Source organism: Chrysemys picta, chromosome 4 (genome assembly GCF_011386835.1).
Source record: "Chrysemys picta bellii isolate R12L10 chromosome 4, ASM1138683v2, whole genome shotgun sequence".
Lineage (NCBI taxonomy): Eukaryota > Metazoa > Chordata > Testudines > Emydidae > Chrysemys > Chrysemys picta.
In genome coordinates, this window is record NC_088794.1 from 84936320 (window position 1) to 84958801 (window position 22482).

The 22482-nt window shown below is 43.6% G+C and overlaps 1 protein-coding gene across 15 annotated transcripts in view; it reads left to right on the forward strand.

Annotated features, from left to right (window-relative positions):
• The window catches only part of FUT8 (fucosyltransferase 8), a 246741-nt gene that overhangs the window by 82451 nt on the left and 141808 nt on the right, over positions 1–22482 (forward strand). For 10 of the 15 annotated variants that reach the window (XM_065595255.1, XM_065595262.1, XM_065595266.1 and 7 more), the window contains one exon: positions 2341–2431. The exons of 2 other annotated variants lie outside the window; for them this stretch is intronic. The gene's annotated coding sequence lies outside the window, so the exon portion shown is untranslated. Of the gene's footprint in view, positions 1–2340; positions 2432–12116; positions 12188–22482 lie in introns of all 15 variants that reach the window. 3 more of the 15 variants (XM_065595263.1, XM_065595268.1, XM_065595256.1) reach the window with 1 other exon arrangement.

Sequence of the window (22482 nt, forward strand, 5' to 3'; positions counted from 1 at the left end):
ATTTAAAGGAAGTAATGTTTTTATAAGTAAGCCTTATGTTTATTCATAAATTGAGTACTCTGGTACTTATTTTATCAGAGATATGATTAAAAATCACTATTCCATAATGTCTTTTCCATTCATTCTCACTAAAAGTTATGATTTTTTTAACATTAATTGTAAGGTTTAAATATCAAAATAATAATTTGGTAAAAAGACTTTAATTTACTTTGGATTTGGTGTAAAATATTAATATTTTATACTCGTTCATAACATCTTTCATCTAAGGATTTGAAAGTGCATAGTAAAGATTAATTAATTAAGCATCAGACATCACAATGAAGTAGGCAAGTATTAAATTCTTCGCTGGTGGAAAACTGAGGCATAGTGACATTATGACTTGCCCAAGTTACTCAGTGAGTCAGTGCAGAGTATGAACTACTTTTGACATTCAGCCATTCTATGACCACTAGACCATGTTGTCCCTGTTGTAAATATGAAGATAGTAAATGAAATGTGGTGATTTCTAATTATGATTTAAAGAAGTGTGTCTTTTAAAATCGTTGTCTGAGGTAAGCTACTTTTTAAGATGGCAAATCAGTCTCAAAAATCCTTCAGTAGTTGAATGAAAAGCAGAATTTAAGGCATCTTAAGGACAGAAATCAGATACTCTTTCGGCTGTATTGCATAACAGAAAATTTACAGGAAAATGTGTTTATAGAAAGTTCAGGGACTATGGCCCCAATTCAGGATAATTCATAATCATGTCCTTATGTCCCATTGGAGTTTATTGGGACATAAGCACATGCTTAATGTTAAATGCATGCTTAAGTATTTTCTTCTAATAGAGCCTAAGGACTGGGGGGATTCAGAACATTTAGGATTACAAACAGAATAGATAACCTACAATACTATTGCAGCCTCTTCTTTAACTGACCTGCAAATGATTGCTGCCTACTGTTAAAAATGGGCAACTTTTATAGGAACAATCCGTCACATCTTCAAGCAGTTTTGATCTATGAGCAGAAAGTAGACCAAACTTGGGAAAACAGTGGATTCAGAACATTCAAGATTATATTTTAAAAGAGAATTGTATATAGTCTCAAGTAATTATCAGCTGTATATTATATCTCCTGTAGACCTCCTTCAAAAACGTTCTTATTTCTATAGCTATGACTTGCACTGACTACTGGAAATCCCATTCATTACAATAGCTAGAGTTGAGCTAGCCAAAAGTTATGGTGGTTATTCATTGTACTGTTGTATGTAGGAGAAATCAGTATCTCAATATTTGGGTTTTGGAGCACCCTGGAGGCTTTGTCCTAATTTTTAAAGTGAGGTGGAGGAGTGCCTCAGTGTGTTCCAATGGTTTGGCCAACGCACATCTGGCTGATTGGTGAATCATTTTTCTGTTTAGAACCTCTTATCTGGAAGGATAGAAGCTTTGCTATGGGGATTTGAGAATGGTGGGATTAAAATGGAGACACGAATGAGGGATGGATAAGGGGGATAATGCAGAGTTTTGTGATCCAAAACAGTAGTGTTATAGGCATTACAAGCCCTCGTGTGGATGCACCCACTAGATCAGGGGTCGGCAATCTTTCAGAAGTGTTGTGCCGAGTCTTCATTTATTCACTCTAATTTAAGGTTTCGCATGCCAGTAATAAATTTTAATGTTTTTAGAAGGTATCTTTCTATAAGTCTATAATATATAACTAAACTATTGTTGTATATAAAGTAAACAAGGTTTTTAAAATATTTAAGAAGCCTCATTTAAAATTAAATTAAAATGCAGAGCCCCCCGAACCAGTGGCCAGGACCCTGGCAGTGTGAGTGCCACTGAAAATCAGCTCGCGTGCCGCCTTTGGCACGCATGCCATAGGTTGTCTACCCCTGCACTAGACGTATACATCAAAAATTAGATATTTAAATTTACTAAACTTGATTGATTTTTGGTAGATTAATGTTGACAGAATTTTATCTAGGAAATATATAAATATGTGTTTCCAGTCAAGAGCATCTTATATTTTTTTGGGATCACCTTAGAGTGGTTTCTAAGATGTTAAAATTTATTAATGAACCTATTCTCAGATATCATCTTTCTAGTATATTTGTAACATGTATTGTCAGAATAATCTTTTTGACATATTAGTTCTTCAATATTTAAGTGCTTTCTGTTATTTGATGCCATTTTGGCAATATACATGTTGAACAAAAACTAGTAGAGTTGAAGACAGTGAATATATCATTTTGTATTTTTACAGTTGCACTTTGGGCAGTGGCAGGTGCTTGCTGTACTACAGAATAAAATGCTGTCATTGAAATTATGACTAATTTGTTTGTTTGGGTTTTTTTGAGCAGTTAATTTCACCGACTGCTGGATCAGAGGAAACAGTTATTTCCCTGGAAGCCCATCATACAACTGTTTCTATTTCCTACTGTCATGGAGAAGGTAAGTTGTTTTTCAGATTTATTGATTAGTGTTCATATCTGACACTTGGAAATTGAAACTGAATGAATTGTGATTCTTCTTCAAGTGATTATTCATATATAGATAGATGGATATAGATATTCCATAGTTGATAAGTGCATGCCTAGTGCACTCAAGATAGAGATTTTAATCAGCAATACTGGTTGGGGAAGCACTTACACACTGCATGTCATTGTGCTTCCAACTGAGGGCCAAAAGGATCAGGCCATCACAACTACCCTCAGTTCCTTCTCACTGCCCATGGCTATGAGTCTGAGCTCTCCTCTTTTATTATGCATGCCTTCTATAGTCCTAGTAACTACATTTTATATAGTCAGTTATTTAGTTAGGAGTAGTTTAGTATTTCTTGTGTAGTGTCTATTTTTCCCTGTTGGGAACAGTATTTCGTTCTCCCCGGGAAGTACTCGGTATCAGTTCGTTCACCATGATAAACCATAAGTCCTTGGGATTCAAAAATTGTCCATCTTGGGAAGCTGTCATGCTGCTGATTGATAGTCATTTAAGATGTTTGATCTGCCTCAAGGAAGCACACATCCCTGACAGGTATGACACTTGCAGACCATTTTAGATCTGCAAGATAAATTCACATGTTTAAAGAGAACTTATCAAGAAAGAAAGTCTTGCCTCGGGATGCTTCTCCTTGAACAATCAGTGCACCCAGCCTCTGATCCAGGCTTCCCAGCCATATAAGAACATAACATAAAAACAACCATACTAGGTGAGACCAATGATACAACTAGCTCAGTGGCCTATGCTAGGTGCTTCAGAGGGAATGAACATAACAGGCAATCATTGAATGATCAGAGACTAAAAAGGATGAGGAGTACTTGTGGCACCATAAAGACTAACAAATTTATTTGGGCGTAAGCTTTCGTGGGCTAAAACCCACTTCATTGAATGCATGCAGTGGAAAATACAGTAGGAAGATATATACACACACACACACACACACACACACACACACACACACACACACACACAACATGAAAAAATAGGTGTTGCCATACCAACTCTAACGAGACTAATCAATTAAGGTGGGCTATTATTAGCAGGAGAAAAAAAACTTTTGTAGTGATAATCAGTATGGCCCATTTCAAACAGTTGACAAGAAGGTGTGAGTAGGATGAGAAATCCTCTGAGTGCTTCTGCGGCTTCATCTTCCTGGATGGTTGAAGCAGCCACCAAATCTTCTGTCTTTACAAAACCCTTTGGAGTCAGAAGTAAGAAGGAATGTAATTTCCACAAGGAGAAAATATGCAGCTCGCCTTCTCCAAGTTTGGCATCCAAACCTTATAAAACCGCCAGACTTTCAGACATAAGGGTAGCTCAAGACTTAAAGAGAGTTCTCTGAACACCCTTTCTGATAGTGAAGTTACTGAACACAATGTGGCCATGGACTTACCTCCGATCTCTTTTGGTACCATACTGGCAAACGTAAGGTCATCTGTACTGAGATTGCATGATTAACTCTCCACAGCACTGGCTACTCTCATACTGATACAATCGGTACTTATCACACTAGTATTGTTAGTGAAGCACCAATGTCTGGTTTTGTATCTGTGGTTCTGGTACAGACCCTATCTAGATTACATGTAGTTATACTCACTACTCTCATGCCTGTATCCTTGATACTGACATTGTCCGCTTTTTTTGGCATCAAAGCTATATGTTACAAAGGCCTTACCATTTTGCTGGGAATCATGCTCTCCATTTTTTGCTTCTGTGAAGTGCCTTCCTTTATCATTGACCTGGACTCTGACCCCAGTATCGATGACCATATTGGTACCAGGTAGAGCATGTCCAATTTATATTCGCATTACTTCAGTGGCCTCCCTTTCATGAGGACTATTTTCACCACAGCTCCTTCAGAAGAAAATGGAGAGTCTTCCTTTGCAAGATTTGCTTTATCTGGACTTTCTGGACCTTATACCCCTGGCAAACCTCTGAATCAGATTCACGTTATTATAGAAGGTGCTGACTTAGGAAGCCACACCCATGGTACCCATTGGTTTGACCTCCTGTGCCTTATACCTACAACCATACTTGGAATTTCTGTGCACTTTGGGAATAGTGGCACCAATTTGGGGAGGATTAGGAGAGGGCAAATGCCCCCACCCTCCGAGGTTTTTGCTCTTGCTCAAAGTTCCATAGGCTGTGGAGCTGGGGGAACCATGGCCTGACCACTTTTAAGTAGTGTTCCTGTACTAAATCAGTATGGCTGCTGTGGATTTGTCCAGAGCACCACTGAAGCTGTGTGCTTGCAATGCCACTCAAATTTTGTTTGGCTGTCTCTCCGTCTGGATGGAGGGGCAGCTAGGCCAAGTGTTGTTGCACGGAGTCTATTCTTGTACAGCGGAGCTCAGACGGTCCACTGAGAACTCGATTCCTGGTAGCACTGGTTAATGCACTGTGTGGATAAGGGGGAGACTTTCCAGACCAGGGTCCCTACAGGGGGAGAGGAATGAGTGGAAACCAGAATTGGGTCCCTGCTGGGGGAATGGTGAGGACTGAAGTTTGCGCCCCCCCCCACCCCACTCACGCAAGGAAATATCTGCATTAGCGCCACTGCTTGGGGACCTCCTTTCCATAGGAGACCTATTTCAGCTACCTATCCTAGACCCAGACCCCATCCTCTGAACCGTCCAGAAGAGAACCAGTACAAGAGGTTTCTCCACCTGATTAGGACTTGCAGGAGACAGATCAGTCCATACCTGTACACATCTTGTCATCCCCAGATGAAGCAGTGGCCCCAGAACTGTTGTCGACCACTTATGATGACTACAGGGTTTTTCAGGAGCAAGGCCCTTTATTTTTGATTTATATAAAAATAGAGTAATTCATAATTAATTTAAGTATCAGAGGGGTAGCCGTGTTAGTCTGAATCTGTAAAAAGCAACAGAGGGTCCTGTGGCACCTTTAAGACTAACAGAAGTATTGGGAGCATAAGCTTTCGTGGGTAAGAACCTCACTTCTTCAGATGCAAGAAGTGAGGTTCTTACCCACGAAAGTTTGTGCTCCCAATACTTCTGTTAGTCTTAAAGGTGCCACAGGACCCCCTGTTGCTTTTTTCATAATTAATTTGTTTCTTACCAATTTCCACCAGAAATTTGGACCACTCAGATACCTGAAAATACTCATTATATTAAGAAAATTCAATGCATTACATTAGGTAGATTTGTTTGTGTTAGTGGTTAGTTAATCTAAGTGTATATGTGAGGCTGTCCGTTAAAGTAAGGCAAAATAGTGTTGAGTCCTAAATAAAGAAGTTCTGAAGGTTAGCAAGCTGCCATCTCCTCCTTCCAGAGCAGGGAGTCGGGTCAGAAGTACTCCTGCTTTTCTTTATTTTTTGCTTCTTTTTACTGTCCTTCTGTTCCCGATATTTACCCAGAAAACTGAAATTAATTTTTTGCACCAATTTTCACCTGTTTTTTAATTTTTCCAGTGAAAATTCCTGGAAAATTTTAAGCATAAAAAAACAAACAAAAATGAAGGGCCTTGTTCAGGCATTCATGAGGATAGACTCAACTCTTGAAATCCCAGCCAAGGAAGTTCAGGACAGGCCACATAAATTGCTACATATCTTACATAGGTCAGTATCTGGACACCTCACCCTCCCCATCAATGAAAATATGTTAGACCTCAGGCTGTCGATTAATCACAGTTAACTCATGCGATTAACTAAAAAAAAAAAGAATCGAGATTAAAAAAATTAAACAATAGAATACCAATTGAAATGTATTCAATATTTTTGAATGTTTTTCTACATTTTCAAATATATTCATTTCTATTATAACACAGAATACAAAGTGTACAGTGCTCACTTTATATTTTTTATTACAAATATTTGCACTGTAAAAATAAACAAAAGAAATAGTATTTTTCAATTCACGTCATACAAGTACTGTAGTGCAATCTCTTTATTGTGAAAGTATAACTTACAAATGTAGATTTTTTTGTTGTTGCATTGTTTTGTTTTTGAGTGCAGTTATATAAAACTTTAGAGACTACAAGTCCATTCGGTCCTACTTCTTGTTCAGCCAATTGCTAAGACAAACAAGTTTGTTTACATTTACGGGAGATACTGCTGACTGCTTCTTCTTAATAATGTCACCAGAAGGTGAGAACAGGCGTTCGTATGGCACTTTTGTAGCCGGCATTGCAAGGTATTTATGTGCCAGATATGCTAAATATTCGTATGCCCCTTCATGCTTTGGCCACCATTCCAAAGGATATGCTTCCGTTCTGATGATGCTCATTAAAAAATAATGAAATAATTAAATTTGTGACTGAACTCCTTGGGGAAGAATTGTATGTCCCCTTCTCTATTTTACCTGCATTCTGCCATATATTTCATGTTATAGCAGGCTCGGCTGATGACCCAGCACATGTTCGTTTTAAGAATGCTTTCAAAACAGATTTGACAAAACGCAAAGAAGGTACCAATGTGGGATTTCTAAAAATAGCTACAGCACTCTACCCAAGGTTTAAGAATCTGAAGTGCCGTCCAAAATCTGAGATGGACGAGGTGTAGAACATGCTTTTAGAAGTCTTAAAAGAGCAACACTCCGATGTGGAAACTACAGAACCCGAACCACCAAAAAAGAAAATCAACTTTCTGCTGGTGGCATCTGACTCAGATGATGAAAATGAACATGCGTCAGTCCGCTCTGTTTTGGTTCATTATCAAGCAGAACCCATAATCAGCATGCACGCATGTCCGCTGGAATGGTGATTTGAAGCATGAAGGGACATATGAATCTTTAGTGAATCTGGCACCTAAATATCTTGCGATGCCAGCTAAAACAGTGCCATGTAAATGCCTTTTCGCACTTTCAGGTGACATTGTAAACAAGAAGCGGGCAGCATTATCTCCTGCAAATTGTAACCAAACTTGTTTTGTCTGAGTGATTGGCTGAAGTAGGACTGTGTGGACTTGTAGACTCTAATGTTTTACATTGTTTTATTTTTTGTACATAAGTCTATATTTTTAAGTTGAACTTTCATGATAAAGAGATTGCACTACAGTAATTATATTAGGTGAATTGAAAAATACTATTTTTTTTGTTTTTTTTACAGTGCAACTATTTGAAATAAAAATAATATAAAGTGAGCACTGTACACTTCGTATTCTGTGTTGTAATTGAAATCAATACATTTGAAAATGTAGAAAACATTCAAAAATATTTAAATAAATGGTATTCTATTATTGTTTAACTGTGCGATTAATCGCCCGATTAATTTTTTTAATTGCTTGACAGCCCTTGTTAGACCCCGTTAAAATGTTATGGCAGACACCAGTATCAGTGACACCCTCTTCAAAACATGGAGACTGATGTTACCAGGTCTCAGGCAGCAGGGTGTTCAGAGGAGTTCAAATACATTGTAGCTGAAGGTCAGCTGTTGGCTAGAACATCACTCCGGCCACCCAGATGCAGCTGATACAATGTTTAGGTCGATGGCAATGTCTGTCACAATGTGTGAATGATCCTGGCTCCTCCTTCCTAGAGAATTGCAGATAGTTATTGAGGATTTGCTCTTTGAGGGTCATAATTTGTTTAATGATAACACTGATGATGCCCTTTGCACCCTAAAAGATTCAAGGGCAAGCTTTAGGTCATTAGGACTATATACACCAGCCCCTAAACACAAGCATTTCAGACCTCAAGCCTACCATAGGCTGCCTATTTATCAGTGCAGACCTATGGACCCTCCCAGAAAACATCAAAAATTCTCAAGAAGGCCCTCATCAACAGCTATGATGTTGTCACAACCACCTCACTTGTCTTCCAGGCAACAAATTTGACTACTTGCTCAGAAGCTGCTTACTAGTGACTGTGGATCTTCCCATCTAGTCCCCACTGTTTTGGGGACAGTTTGTCTCACTTGCACCATTTCTAAAGTGCTATAACAGATAAGTGGGTATGTGATAAGTGGGTTATGTGATTCAGTTTCACTCCCTACCCTGTCCTCACCTACCTTTCCTGTCCCTATTCAGGGACTCCTCTCACAAGAGCGTACTAGAACAGGAAGTACAAACACTTCTCTCTCTATGCAGTAGAGGTGGTACCACATCACGTTAGAGGAAGAGGATTTTACTTGAGGTATTTCCTCATTCCCAAGAAAAAGGAAGGCCTCACCTTCACATAAGAGCTCATAGCTTATTCATCTAGCCTGCATAACAGTATTTCTTCCCATGCTATGTGGACTGACCGCTCGAGTCATGGCAGACAACACATCATTACACAGGGAGGATTAGGATTTCCTTTCCCAATCTCCTCTAGCAAGAAGCCTCTCGGCCTGGTATATCTGTCACCAAATCACACTAGTAGCTCTGAATCGCAGAATGTCCTAGCAGGCAATTTACAAGTGACCACAAATGGATTCTCAATGGCTCCATCCTACTAAGTGTATTCCACCAATGGATGGTTGAGCTGTTCACAAACCAAATCAAAAGGGCCAAATTATCAGCTCAGGGGTGGGTCTAAGCCTGGGTTCTCTGTCAGATGCTTTTCTTACTTTGTGGAATCCAGAGATAATGTACTGGGAATCCACTGATACTGTTAACACCAAGGAAACTGAGACCGGACTCGCCAGTAATAACCATGCCAGCCCCAACTTGGCCCAGACAGTTCTGGAATATCAACCTAATGAACCTGTCGAGATAATATCTCAGAACAAGGGGAGGATTCTTCATCTGGACCTGATGTCATTCACCTAACAGTGTGGATGCTAGCTGGTTAAATACTATTGAAATAAGCTGTTCTGCTGTGGTACAGAATATATTGGTAAACAGCAGCAGGGACTCTAGCAAGATCACCTATGCAGACACATGAAAGAGTTCTCTGTTTGGGCAGCATGACACCACTTGTCTTTTCTAGTCCCTCCAATTCCTGTTATTCTGGACTACCTGCTATCCATAAAGAAGTCTGAGTTACCCATCATCTCTATCAGGGTTATATGTCGCATCAATATCAGCTCACCATCACCCCATTGAGAGTCTCAACGTATTTTCCCACTCTACAATTGGTAGATTCTTAAAGGCCTCATTCATCTGTTCTGTATTCTGGGAAACCTCTCCATCCTGGGGCCTTTACATAGTCTTATCTGGATTAATAGGTCCTCCCTGTGAGACCCTACCAACATGGTCACTGTGTACCATCTTTTTATGAAAATGGCCTTAGCAGCTAGAAGAATTTGAATCAGATGATTCATCGGCTGGTTTTCTTTCCCAAACCTCACTCCATCCAAGGGAAAAGCAAATTGCACACCCTGGATACAGTTAGGGTTGTGTCATTATATCTGGACAGGACAAAAACATTCAGGAGCTCCCCTAGGCTATATGCAGTGTTTGCGGATAGAATATCTACCCTAAAACTATCTAAATAGGTAACTATAATTGTATTAAACCATGCTATGAGTTAGATTAGAACCATCATTGCCTGTTAGAGCCTGCTCAGGAGGGTTCTGCTGCTTCCTGGAGAATCATATCAGATTCTGAAATTTGTAGGGTGGCTACATGGGGATCAGTACACGCTTTTACACAACACTATTCCCTAGTCAAGACATCAAGATCTGATGTCCCTCTTTGGCAGAGCTGTCCTGCAATTATTATTTCAATAGACTATGAACACCTAACTGCTTGCAAGTCACCAGACCTGGCATCCATTTGGACAATCACTCAAAGAAGAAAGAATGGCTACTAACCCTAGAGTAACTATGGTTCTTTGAGATGTGTTCTCTATATGTGATCTGCAACCCTCCCTTCTTCCCTGCTGTTATGGAGTCCTATACCATCTGGATTCTGTATTGGTAAAGAAGTTTGAGGTATGCTTGTGCCTGCTCTGCTCTTTATGCCTTTGGGGGAGCACGGCACAGATGTGGCTCTGATGGACAGTGCTGGCCAAAAGAATCCAGTATGGGACACATGCACACTAAAAGTGCAATATGTGCAGATAGCACATCTAGAAGAATCACAGTCACTGAAGGGTAAATAGCTATTCCTTTTCAAAGAAGCACAGTTAAAGGAAAGCAATTTTCCTCCTCTTTCTCAAGGAATAGAATAGTGTAGTTAAATTAAATTTTATGTATATTTTTCATATGTTTCCTTTAATACTGAATGTTAGACTCTTAAAAAAGCTGTTACAAATATTGGTGTTGCTTTTGGTTTAATGATGTATATGAATAGTGCCCACCAAATACTTTGAAAAATATCCAGTACAGGGAAACTACATTATTTGCCCTTTTTTTTTAACCCTTGTGATTAGTGAATTAGTCTGAGTGTAAAATCTTTGCCATGCCTGCTGCTACTCCCTTACAGATGCCAGCTTCCTGATGAAGTGGGTTTTAGCCCACAAAAGCTTATGCCCAAATAAATTTGTTAGTCTCTAAGGTGCCACAAGGACACCTCATTGTTTTTGCTGATACAGACTAACACGGCTACCACTCTGAAACCTTGTCTATATTGTTTACCTTCTGTTCACCACAATGGGCAATTCAAAGTGTTTCTATTAAAATGCTATACATGGTTTGAACCTAACCTATTAAAAAATCACATCACTTTCTGTGCACCATCACAACTGCTGAGAACAGTTGATGTATCCTTGCTGCACTCAGTTTCTAGATCAGAACATCTGAGGCTCAGGGCAAGGAGTTCTTTGTAGAATACCCGTAATTCTGAAATTCAATTTTTATGTTGGTCTGCCAGAGTCCAGATTTGTTGACCTCTAGGACATAGTATAAAAGCAATATAGCGCCTGCTTGAGAGCAGAAGGACTCTTTAGGATATAATTGACATAAATTTTTGTACATTTGAATTAACCCCCTTCCCCACAAAACAACAACAACCCTAGAGATACATGTCATGGGTGCAATTGTAGAAATGTAAAAATTAGTAAAGTATCTAAGTCCTAATGCTGATCCTGCAAATAAAAGGGTTTTGGTCATGGAGAGGAGGGTAGAGAATAACTATTGTTGGACATACCCCATCTCCTGCCACGCAGACACGGGAAGCCTAGCAGTGCTAAACTATTGCTGAATATAATCCGAAGAATAGAGTAAATGTCTGTTACTCCTCTCCTATGTGGATTTGTGGTTAGATGGAAACAGTTATTTGCTCACTTGGAACACTGGGAGATATGTGGTCCTGCTTTGTTTAGTCTCCACCACTCTTTCCTTTCCATCTCTTCCCCTCCCACTGCTTGCACACCAGACACAGCTTTTCAGCTGCTTTGGGCCCTTTCATTCCTGAATAAGGTGATTTGATGTGGGCACAGCAGCACAATGAGGGCAGACACATGTATGTTGTTAAGTCGCAGACCTCAACTTTATTAAACTTTAAATCTGCTGCTGGGACAGAGCTGAAAGAGGCTACACTCGGTTAAATCCTGGGAGCTGGGGCATGCTGGCTAATCAGCACCCAACTCCCTCAGCTGGCCAGTGGGTACCAGAGACTCCCGGGGAGGAACTACCTAGTGTCACCCTCCCTTCCTGCTGGGACTGTCCCCCTTTCACCACTGGCCCCATCAAGTTTCCCCACCCATTGAGGCAGGCTGGTGGTATTTAGGATTGTATTCTAATTTAGGAAAGAGTCCATGCATAAAAAATAATTACCATTTTTTTCTGTGGTTGTCTATCCCTTCCATTTCAGTCAGCTTGCGTGCATTTTGGCAGTTCACCATAAAATGATGCACACAAAATTATATCTCCAACCATGAAAGGGTAATGTAAGATCATATTTTTGTAGACTTTCTTAATTTTAATGTGTTCAGTTAGATTTCTGCATGCTTTATTGTGAAAACCTTAGTTTTATAATTAAACCATAGTTTACATGACTACTCGATACAATAAAACAGACCTATGAAACCGTTTAAGTGTTACCTCTTGGTGGAGGTTTTTAATTTTAATAGCCCCAAATAGAAGAATGCATTTGCTGCATGTTGTCTTGTACGTTCTGAAGTTTTATGGATTTTTTTTGTTTAGTTGCAAAACAATGTGCATTCATCCAAAACTGGGTTTTAAATGTCAAGCATGTAGTATAACTTCCATGGCATATAAAATTAGTACTGATATTAGCTGAAACAAGTCTAAGTTTGGCTTTTTCGAGTAGTGGTCCCTATAAGTGCTCCACTTTAGGTGTGCATGAGCCCGTGTTCTTCCGATCAGAGATTTTTGGTAGTAATGTCTGTGTGGTTTACATCTGCGCCATGTGTATCCTTGTGCCCTGATCCGAGGGGCATATAGGGGAGGGTGGATCTATTGCCTCCCTTCTTACGTTCACCTGCAGTTAGAGATGGAGGGTTCTGGGGTCTGTTAGTTTCAAGCTTAGTTAGCTCACTTGTTTTTAATCTTTTTATTTTACTTAAATGTATTTTATTTATTGTTTTTAGTGCTTAGTGCTTTTGGGGTTCCCTCCCCCTTTGCTGTTTTCGGGGTCAGGACCTCCTCCCCTCTCCCACTTTGGCCTCTCTGTGTGTGCAGCCTCTCTTTGTATGCCCTAAACCCCAGGCTTTAAACCCTGCCAGACCTGTAATAAGTATTTTCCTCTCAGTGATGGATATTTTAGCTGCAACCACTGTCTCAGATAGTCCCACAGCTTCAGCTCCAATGTCCAGGGGACAGCTTCAAAGACTTCAAAGCTCTTTAAGAAGAAAAGTGTGGGGTTCCATGCGGAGCGGATAAAGCACACGACCAACGTGGTTGCAAGCTGAATTCAATTCTGTTTATTACAAGCTTTCTTTTATAGTTTTTCTTAACATTACATAACACAATTAGGCTATAATCACACATCTACCGATTGGACAAGAAGGAGAATCATGTGTTTATCACATGTATAGCCCCACACCGATTGGTTCAACCGTTCCTTACATAAGGCCATGATTTATTACCTTGTTTACCTCATCTTATATAATCCCTAGACCACCAGGGGGGCCTTACATAAGGCCATGATTTATTACCTTGCAAGTGTCCCATCGTGACCCTTACCTCCTCATGGAACTTTCCATTAGGTTGGTGTAGGGATGATACATCCCCACACCTCGCCCCTTTTTCTTAAATAAGGAACTTTTTAAGAAATGTAATATTATGTAAATGCCCACGAAAACCATTGGGGTGTAAATAAGGATAGCCAATAAGACATGTTTTAAAGGGATCCAATGGGGTGGCCATGGACAAGCAAAAAGGGCTTCTTGGCCAGTTTGGTTTGCCCAGGTGACCCAAACATTTTGTCGTGGGTTAACAAAAGGTACAGAGTTTGGACATATGAAGACCCCTGCTCCTATAATAAGGAGTCCGAACAAACAGAAGTACAGCATTATTAGGTGTTTAGGCTGTGACAAACAACAAGTGCAAGTCCGGTGCCGCGGGGTTCTGTGGATCCGGTGTCACTACTGGATAAGCCTCGGGTGCAAATTCCCCCTCTATATGGGCTTCCCTAATAAGTCCGTGCCAACGCCTTACAGGGTCCGGGGGGCCCGAGCCGCCCGGGATATTGTCCGAAGCATGTCGCAGGGTGGAAACATCGGATGAGTATGCCGGAGGCTTTGGAGCAAACGAGTTGGCGACATCCAGTGGCCGGTGCGTGGACACGTTATCCCGTCCAGTGCACCCAATAGCGCAGCCCCACAAACCACAACGAAGACAGGGGGTAGCTACATCATCCGCCGGAGGGATCTTATCCGGTGGTTTTTTCCTATATGTCCTTTCAAAGTTAGATAAGCCTGGCTCCGCCATTCTTTTCAACCTATTCTGCAACTGCTCATCCTGCCCCGGGAACTCCGCCCGGAACTCTGGGGTACAAACATCATTGGTGACAGGAAAGCCGGGCTGGTTCAGGACTCGCAATGTGTGGGACTGCGGGGGATGGCTCTCACCGGCCAAATGGGACAACTGATTCAGCATGTCCTGTAGCTGAACGCCCTGTTTGTACATTTCCGCCCGAAATTCTTGTAACTTATCCCCTTCTGGGCTCGAGACCTCCATTTTATCCGCGGGGTCGTCCGGTAACGGGACGATACTAGGATCAACTTCGGGTGCACTGGGGATGATAGTGTCCTCACCCCCAAAGAACTCACGGGCTCCCACCGGCAACACATAAGGCGGCTCCTCTTTTGGCCGAAAGAGGTCATTAATGGCCAACTGGACCTCGGCTTCTGCCGCAAGCGTCTCTATCAGTTTCTTAGATTTGCACCATATTTGGCTCAATGACACGGCCTCCTTGTTGCCGTGAGAGACAGACTCCCAGAGGTCAGAGCCTAGACTTTCCCAGACTACCTTATCAAAGACAGTATCAGGAGTAACAAAAAACCCGCGTCTCTGCCCCCATTTCAACAAACGGGACAACGCGTCAGAGGGAAGCTTCTCTCCCCGCTTTTCAGCGATGTGTAATAAAAAATCATGCACCGTCTCCTCCTCTGCAGACAAAGCAGAGCCCATTTTATCAAATGCAGCCGCTCACTTGTGAGCTCACGAACGTCTCTCTCGGACGACCAGGAGCCGGTATCCTCCGGTACCTCCTGCCGCGGCTGCCACCTCCGCCTTTTCTCACCGAACGCTTCAGTCGGCTGTGAGCTCACAAACGTCTCTCTCGGACGACCAGGAGCCGGTATCCTCCGGTACCTCCTGCCGCGGCTGCCACCTCTGCCTTTTCTCACCGAACGCTTCAGTCGGCTGCCTCGATGTCCAAGCCGAATCACATCGGGGTCACCATTTGTGGGGTTCCATGCGGAGCGGATAAAGCACACGACCAATGTGGTTGCAAGCTGAATTCAATTCTGTTTATTTCAAGCTTTCTTTTATAGTTTTTTCTTAACATTACATAACACAATTAGGCTATAATCACACATCTACCGATTGGACAAGAAGGAGAATCATGTGTTTATCACATGTATAGACCCACACCGATTGGTTCAACCGTTCCTTACATAAGGCCATGATTTATTACCTTGTTTACCTCATCTTATATAATCCCTAGACCACCAGGGGGGCCTTACATAAGGCCATGATTTATTACCTTGCAAGTGTCCCATCGTGACCCTTACCTCCTCATGGAACTTTCCATTAGGTTGGTGTAGGGATGATACATCCCCACAGAAAAGAACTAGATCTCATGATACAGAACCTAAGAGGAGGGAGAAGTTGCTGCAAAAGTCAGGAAGCAAGGAGACTTCATGTCCCGGTATAGATACTGCTGATGCTTCTAACTCCTCCAGTACTGAGATCGCACCACATCAGTGAAGACCTCCAGCATGTCGGACACTGAGAAGTCTCTTGGCAAACAGCCTCATTTGGTACCAACGTTGGTACTCTCCTTGCAGTCCTCCAAACACAGGGACTCCTTGAAGAAATAGCCTTTGACCCAGGCACGTGGTTCTGTATGTCATGGACATAAGGACTGTATGGATCCAGCTGTATCAGCCTCAGTATTGTCAGATGCATTGCAATCACTCAGTATCCTATCTCAGTAGTACTGATTAGATTCCCCTCTCAAGTAGATTGTCAGAAAAACCTACATCTCCTCTACCGAGAAGGATCAAGAGGGATTTTCTGCTGGTTCCAATGTACCCTTCAGTGCTGCTGCAACCTCCGATGAAGACACTTCTGCCAGTACCAACTCAACCACCAGCACAACACAGTCACTGGTACCAACACTTCTGCCCCCCCTCACTAGAAACAGGAAAAAATATCTCCTTGAACTCCGAGATCTCCATCCAAGATTCTATTACCTTTCTGTTTGAACCTCCCTCTCCTGAAATGTATCCTAAGGAGGAGACCCCAGATACCAGTTGACAACTGATCCGACAACCTTCATAGTAGGAGCACCTTGGGGCCCCTCTCCCTTCCTTTATGTTGCTTTTAAGGCCTTTAGGCATGTTTATTGGGCCTTTTGTAATCCCTGGGTCCTGTACAGAGGCCTGTTCTATAGGATGCCCTCATGTAAGAGGATCCCCAAAAAGTGGCAACCACTGGTACCCCAGAACCCCTTCCTCAAAAGGACCCTTTAGAAGAACAAGAGCTGAGAGTGGAGGAGGCCCTGCTATCAAAGACCCCTTCCTTGCCAGATGAAGCAGTTATGTACCCTCCCTCCTCCTGTGAGGATGACTTGAATTTCTTCCAAGAACTCATGAAGAAGATAGTTGAATCCTTACAGATCCCCTTGGAAGAGGTGCAAGAGCCATAATGTGCTTTGGTAGATAACCTACGCACCTCTCCCCAAAGCAAGATAGCCTTACCTGTAAATAACCTCCTTCTGTCACTAGTCCAAGCAATATGGAAAACATGGGCCATTATCCCACCTACTAGGTGAGCATCATTCTAGAATGTATTAGCATGAGTGTTGTAACCAAGACACAAGAAATAAGTCTTCCACTCTACTCAGCACTGATAAGACCTCAGTTGGAGTATTGTGTCCAGTTTTGGGCACCACACACTTTGAGAAAGATATGGACAAATTGGAGAAAGTCAAGAGGAGAGCAACTAAAATGATTAAAGGTCTAGAAAACATCACCTATGAGGAAAGATTGAAAAAACTGGGTTTGTTTAGTCTGGAGAAGAGAAGACTGAGGGGGAGCATGATAACAATCTTCAAGTATGTTAAAAAGTTGCTCCCCTTAACCACTGAGGACAGGACAAGAATTACGGGCTTAAATTGTCGCCTGTAGAGGGAGATTTAAGTTAGACGTTAGGAAAAACTTCCTAACTGTAAGGATAGTTAAGCACCGAAACAAATTGCCTAGGAAGGTTGTGGAATCTCAGTCATTGGAAGTTTTTAAGAACAGGTTAGACAAACACCTGTCAGGGATGGTCTAGATCAGGGGTTGGCAACCTATGGCACGTGTGCCAAAGATGGCACAAGAGCCTATTTTTAGTGGTGAGGCAGCGGGTTGAGCAGGACCCCGGCAGGCAGCAGCGTGCCATTAAAAATCCTGCCCGACCCAGCCTGCTTTTCTCTGCCCCCCACCTACCCCTCTCTCTGGCAGGGGCAGGGGCAGGGGGCAGAAGCAAGCTTGTTCCTGCCGGCTGCTGCTGTAGGTCAGGCTCCACCGGCAGCCAAGCTTCCCCCTCCCCCGCCTCTTCCTCCAGCATGCTGCATCGAGCCCTGCCTCCTCTCCCTCCCTGCCGTTGATGGCCCTTGCGAGGGAGGGGAGAAGAGCAGCCCCAGTGCCCTCGCTGCTCAGAACGGTAAGGAGGCAGAGAAGAGGCAGGGGGAAGGGGGGTAGGAGTGGGGCATATCCCTCCAGCCCCCTGCTGTGAGCTGCTCAGGGGGCTGGGAGCACCCTCCTGATCCCAGCCCACCCCACCCAGCCCTCTGCCCTGACCCCTGCACCCCCCTTGCACCCCAGCTCCCTGCATCACCCCCACGGCCCCATCCCTGACTCCTTCACCCTCCACACATACCCAGCCCCCCCACACCCTATGCCCTGACTCCTGCACCCCCTCACTTGCACCCAGCCCTCTGCCCTGACTCCTGCACCCTCCACACATATCCAACCCCCCCCACACCCCTGCCCTGACTCCTGCACTCCCCATACCCCCTGCCCTGACTCCTGCACTCCCCACACATACCCAGCCCCCCCACACCCTATGCCCTGACTCTTGCACCCCCCCCCCCACCCTGAGCACTAGGTTGGCAGCAGGCTGAGCGGGGCCGGTGGCTGGGACCCCAGCTGGCAAGGGGCCAGCAGCCAGAACCCCAGACTGGCAGCAGGCTGATCGTGGCCGGCAGCCGGGACCCTGGCTGGCAGGAGCCAGTGGACGGAACCCCAGACCGGCAGCAGGCTGAGCCGCTCGGCCTGCTGCCGGTCTGGGGTGCCGGCCCCGCTCAGCCCGCCGCCGGTCTGGGGTCCCGGCCCCGCTCAGCCTGCTGCCAACCTGGGGTTCTGGCTGCCGGCCCCTTGCCAGCCGGGTTTCTGGCCGCAGGCCCTGCTCAGCCTGCTGCCAGCCTAGGTGAGCAGAACCCCAGGCTGGCAGTGGGCTGAGCAGGTCAGCAGCTTAAGTTCAGCATTTTAATTTAATTTTAAATGAAGCTTCTTAAACATTTTGAAAACCTTGTTTACTTTACATACGACAGTAGTTTAGTTATATTATATATAGACTTATAGAGAGAGACCTTCTAAAAAACGTTCAAATATATTACCGGCACCCGAATCCTTAAATTAAAGTGAATAAATGAAGACTCGGCACACCACTTCTGAAAGGTTGCCGACCCCTGGTCTAGATAATAGTACTGCCTCAATGCAGGGGACAGGACTAGATGATCTATCAAGGTTCCTTCCAGTCCTACATTTCTATAAGTGAAAAAGAGGAAATATTAACCTCATTTGACAGAGGCGGCACTGAGGCATAGAGAGAGCTGGGATTTCACCAAATCAAAGCCAAGCTTTCAAGCACTTAGCATGCACAAGTGGGTCTGGATTTTCCAAAGAGCTCTGCTCCCATTTAGGCATGTAAAATAAGGACCAGATTTTCCAACGTGGTCATCATACAGCAGCTCTGCCTGTGACATTTATGGGCAGATTTTCAAGAGCCCAACACACACGCCTCTGAAGATTTGTCCCCATTTGTGAGTGCTGAGCACTTTTTAAACTCTGGCCTTATGTGGCTTGCCCAAGGTATCCTAGGAAGTCCATGGTATAACTGCGTAATTGAATTTATCTCTTCTCATTCCCAGTCCAGTTCCTTCACAGCAAAACCATCATTCCTCTCTCATGTATAGATTTTTTGATGAAATAATGTTTTGGGGATTTTGCTGATGTTACAGTAGTTTCAGGATCCACATTTTACATTTTTGACAATTTAGAAAAGCCATTATTTTACTTGACTACACACCTGCAGAGACCTGGCAGCTGCACTATAAGCACTATGGCCTCAAACACAGGCATCTCTGTTGCAGAGGATCTGGGAGTTGTGGAGGATCATAACCTCCACATGAGTCAGCAATGTGATGCGGTTGCAAAAAAAAGCAAATGCAATTTTAGGTTGCATTAACAGAGGCCTAGCATGCAAGTCATCGGAGGTGATAGTACCGCTCTACTCAGCACTGGTGAGGCCTCAGATGGAGTACTGTATTCAATTTTGGTCACCAGAGTATCAAAAGGATCCAGAGGCAAGTGGCAAAGATAATAAAAGGGATGGAATGCAAGTCATGTGAGCAAAAGCTGAAGGAATTGGATATGTTTAGTTTGGAAAAGGGGACATGAGGGGGAACAGTGACAGGATAATGATCTTCAAATACTTGAAAGGCTGCCATAAAAAAGATGGAGAAATTTAGGGTTGCTAACCCTCCAGGATTGGCCTGGAGTCTCCAGGAATGAAAGATTAATCTTTAATTAAAGATTATGTTGTGTGATGAGATCTCCAGGAATACATCCAACTAAAATTGGCAGCCTTAAGAAAAGTTCTCTCTTGCCACAAAGTGGGCAGGACAAGAGGCAATGGCTTGAAACTGCAGCATAGCAGATTTAGATTAAATCTCAGGCAAAGCTTCATAACTGTAGGAACAGTAGGGCAATGGAACAGACTGCCTTGGGAGGTTGTGGAAGCTCCTGCACTGGAGGCTTTCAAAAGGAGGCTGGATAGCCATCTGTTTTTGATAGTTTAGACCCAACAAATCCTGCATCTTGACAGGGAGTTAGACTAGAAGACCCTTGCGGTCCCATCTAACCCTGTGGTTCTGTGATTCTACCAGATGACAATCCAAGTTGTTTATAAAGTCCTCCCCCTGTTTGTAGCACACCAGAGGTTCTCCAAAAAAGACAAACAAAAAAGAGGTCCCTTTCTCTGTCTTCCCTTTGCAAGAAATGAGACTTACTGTAAAAAAAAAATAAAGGCAAAGGTGGCCTGTCTCTGAGGAAGTCTTTCTGGGGGTCAGTCTTTTAGGGCTTGGCTTAGCAGCTGCTCTACAATATTTAATTAGGGTCTACCTCCAGGCCCTCCTCTTTGGAGCACTTTGCTTGACAGCTGGTCCATGCAGTTTCCAGGACGGTGAGTCCTGTGACTGTCTTCATCATGGCTGATCTGTTTCTGAGGTGTAGCAGTTGTCTTGTTCACTGACCCTTCCTGTGGTAGGTGATCCTGTGACCCTTCCCTTTTTTAAGCTCCACCCCTCCAGGCAGAGCAAGCCTTAGAGGTTTGCCTTCTTAGGGCTGAGTGAGCCCAGAAGAGCTTGTTAGTCTGTCCTCCAGCAGAGTGAGGGTCACACATCACACCTCAGCCAGTTGACCCTTCATATTGGCTCTGTTGGTGACCATAGGATCCCTACACTAGACATCCTGGATCCATCCAGGAATCCCACCATACCTCCCTCACGCAACACCTCTCGGCTGCATCGGAATATGACGGAAGTATCCCATGCACTGCTACAGACTAGGGACCGAATGGCTAGGTAGCAGTTCTGCAGAAAAGGACCTAGGGGTCACAGTGGACGAGAAGCTGGATATGAGTCAACAGTGTGCTCTTGTTGCCAAGAAGGCTAACGGCATTTTGGGCTGTATAAGTAGGGGCATTGCCAGCAGATCGAGGAACATGATCGTTCCCCTTTATTCGACATTGGTGAGGCCTCATCTAGAATACTGTGTCCAGTTTTGGGCCCCACACTACAAGAAGGATGTGGAAAAATTGGAAAGAGTCCAGCGGAGGGCAACAAAAATGATTAGGGGTCTGGAGCACATGACTTATGAGGAGAGGCTGAGGGAACTGGGATTGTTTAGTCTCCAGAAGAGAAGAATGAGGGGGGATTTGATAGCAGCCTTCAACTACCTGAAGGGGGGTTCCAAAGAGGATGGAGCTCGGCTGTTCTCAGTGGTGGCAGATGACAGAACAAGGAGCAATGGTCTCAAGTTGCAGTGGGGGAGGTCCTGGTTGGATATTAGGAAACACTATTTCACTAGGAGGGTGGTGAAGCACTGGAATGCGTTACCTAGGGAGGTGGTGGAGTCTCCTTCCTTGGAGGTTTTTAAGGCCCGGCTTGACAAAGCCCTGGCTGGGATGATTTAGTTGGGAATTGGTCCTGCTTTGAGCAGGGGGTTGGACTAGATGACCTCTTGAGGTCCCTTCCAACCCTGATATTCTATGATTCTATGAGGCAGGAGTGATTGAACTGGATCCACAGGTACCGATGGATGTTTCATCATTCTCATCTGGTCTTAACAAGAAGACTGAGTCGCTACACTCATTGAAAGTCTTTAGACCAACTCTCTGCTATCTCAGCATTTAAATCTCGGTTCCAAAACCACCATAAACAGGTGTACAAGCCAAGACTGCCTCCCCAACCATCATACTGCCAGCGATCATTCCAGCCACCATGCAAATGTCACAGTGTACAAAGGCCTAGATATACAGCTGCCTTTACCACAACTACAACTATCCAGCCCCATCCACTATCCAGGAGATTTTTCCTGTGACAATCAAGAACCGCCTACCCCTATTGATGCCATTGTCTACTACCCCCTCAACCTTTGTTGTCTGCCCCAGCTTTTTTGCCCATAATTTGAGGACAGTCACAACAGACGAGTGGGTACTATTAATCATCCACTGTGGCTATTCTATAAAATTCTCAGCCTCTCTTCAGGGACTGCTCTAGCGGGGAGATTCTTTGTCAGTGGAGAGATTCTCTCCTCCAACAAGGGGTCATAGAACAAGTGCCAAATCAGCACCAAAGGAAAGAGTTCCATTCTCCATATTTCATAGTCCCCAAGAAAAATAGAGGATGGAGACCCATTTTTGACCTTCAGCAATTAAATGTTTTTATTTGCAAATCAAAATTCCGAATGGTTATGTTGGCATCAAAGATCACCTCCCTACAGGAGGGAATTTGGTTCATGGCTCTTGACATGCAAGATGCTTATATTCTTGTGGATATTCATCTGTGCCACAGAAGGTTCCTCAGGTTTATGGTAGGACAATAACACTATCCATTCAAAGTACTCCCATTCAGCCTAGCTACAGCACCCAGGATCTTCATGAAGGTCTTCTCAGTAGTGAGGTCCCAGATGTGATTTCAGGGCCATAAAATTTTTCTG